This window comes from Apis dorsata, unplaced genomic scaffold (genome assembly GCF_000469605.1).
Source record: "Apis dorsata unplaced genomic scaffold, Apis dorsata 1.3 scaffold_292, whole genome shotgun sequence".
NCBI classification, from domain to species: Eukaryota; Metazoa; Arthropoda; class Insecta; order Hymenoptera; family Apidae; genus Apis; species Apis dorsata.
Genome location: NW_006263567.1, coordinates 393768 through 396258, shown reverse-complemented (window position 1 = coordinate 396258; position 2491 = coordinate 393768).

Genomic DNA, 2491 nt, shown 5'->3' with positions numbered 1-2491 from the left:
TTCCCGGACTCGAGCGGTCAAGGGCAGTGGCGTCGCGTGACGTCATACGGCGCTGCAGTGACGCAATCAGTCGCCAGGGGCAACCCGTCGGCTGACGGTCGCCAGGCAACCCCGTGTTGCCCCTCTGGCCCCGGCCTCTACCCCCTGTCGTGACCGCTCGTTCCATCGAGCTCTCTCTCCTCGCCAGCGCTCTGTCCTCTCCGCACGTGCCGTTCCTCAATGAACCCCCCTCGCTCTCTCTCTCGCCACCTTTTTGCCCTTCCCCACCACGTCGCATACGCTGCCTCCACCGCCACGATCTCTACCTTGGTTTTACGTTGACGTGACCCTAACCCCCAGCGAGGACTTCTCCGGATGCTGCTCCGTACGCGCCGCGACCCGATCCAAGGATTCTTTCCGCTTTATTCTCGTCTCGTTCTTTTCCACCATTTACTCTTACTCTTACTCCTTACAAATTTATATGTGTTTCTAGCTATACGTATATATATATATATACATGTACGTATATGCCAGACGAATGAGAAACGTACGTAATCGATAAAAGTGGAATAGAATAGGAGGAAGGAATTTTTGTTGTACGGAGAGGAATATAAGGTTGGAAATCGTTGATTCAGTCGTCAAGAGTTTGGTGTGCCGCGTTTTATCACGATCGATTTTCGTCGCGGCTCGAAAATAAACAGGCCATCGAATTAAACGTTACGATAAGATCGGTTTTATTACGTGAAACCTACCCCCTAATTTCTGTTCACGGCCCACCTAGCATCCGCTTCACCCCTCGCGGCCGGCTTACCGAATTGCGTCACACCGTTACTGGAGACGCGAAATTCGAGTCCTCGGTAGCTCGTTATATACGCTGCTCTTGCATCGATCTCGTTGGACAACGTTAGAGTGGCGAGAGTCATAAGTCAAAGGTAAGCGAAACTGATCGTGGGGATGGCGAAGAATGGAACGGATGCCAGTATTTTTTTCTCCCACTCTTTTTTACATCTTTGTCTTTTCCTAATATCTATTATTACATATTATAACACATTATTACACATTATTATTTTTGTAAAATATGATTTATTCTATTCGTAATAAAATCTTTCGATTTTCTACCTCTCAATCAACGCTTTTCCGAATTGAATTCTCATTACTTCTTTGAAACAATATACGTTATACTCGAATTATCTGTATTCTCAGAAACAATCATGGCACTTATTATACGGTTATAAAAAGTCCAAAAATTTCGTATTTTCCTTCTTTTTTTTATTATATATCAAATAAGATTTATGCGCAAAAATTATAGATATTCCTTGAGCTGTTATGTATAAGATAAGAGAAAATAAGCAAATTGTACAAGAAGAAGTTGGAGTGGCAAAGGCAAGAAAATATCTCGCGTTCCTCCATCGACAATCGTCAATCGTCCGGAATCTATTGATTAGAAACTGGTAACTACGCGTCCTCGAGCATTCGTCCGAAGAGTTTAAGAGCGATCTCCGCATATACTCGCAGTCGAACACCTACGTGTACGCGTCTATGGAGCCGAGCCGAAGCACGAGCGAAGCAGCAACAGGTTTAATCGCGTCGGGGTGTGGCTGAGGCTGGCTGGCCGGCTCCGCTCATTCGGCTGCTCTCCGTTTGATGCTGGTTTATAAGATCGATGCGACACGCAGGCCGGGTGTATCGTTATGCGGCGCGAATGAAAGCGGAATGCTCGTTTTGCCGCGTCGATGCGCGCCGTACTTCGCCTCCGATCCGAGGCCCCGAGATAGAACATCGCCTTGGAAATATTAGAAAAAAAAAAAAAAAATAATAAATGAATAAAAAGAAGAAAATAAACCGCGGCATATTTCTCGATGATCGCGAGCAATCTGCCGCGGTTGAAGCGAGGAAAGCGAGGAAAATCGACGTTTCCTGTATTTCCCTAATTTACCTCGTATCTATTTCTTCTTCTAATCTGAGAAAGAATCGGAGAGAAACTATGAAAAAAAAAAAAAAAAAGATCGAACGAGAGATAAAAAAGCAATGGTATATGACGTATCCGATCACTCGTGTGGTTAAATGTCGGAAGTCGGAAGGTACCGCGGCGAGTTGCAACGCGGGGATGAATGCGCGCGCATGATCGGAAGTCGCGTCGGTGCAGCGTCGCGGCGGGGAATCAAATTTCAGCAACACCTACGATCAACCGCGAGGAACGAGGAGTGGATGTTACCTGACTCGTCCCATCGATTCGATCGTCCCAAGAGCGGCCGGTCGCGCGACCCAACGCGCATTTTTCTTCTTCGAGGGCCCGGCCCGTCCGTAGCTTGCATATCCACGGAGGAACTATATTTTACGACATTTTTTTGCTCGGCTGCACGCGCGCCAGCGTATACGCGATCCTTATGTGTCGTGCGAGGAGCGCGTCGTCGTGCTTGTCAGTCGTTAGTGGGAGGGATGTCTGTAACGGAGAGGGAACGGAGAAGGAGAAGAAGTGGTTTAGGAGCCGAGGAGCTAAACGGAGAGATGA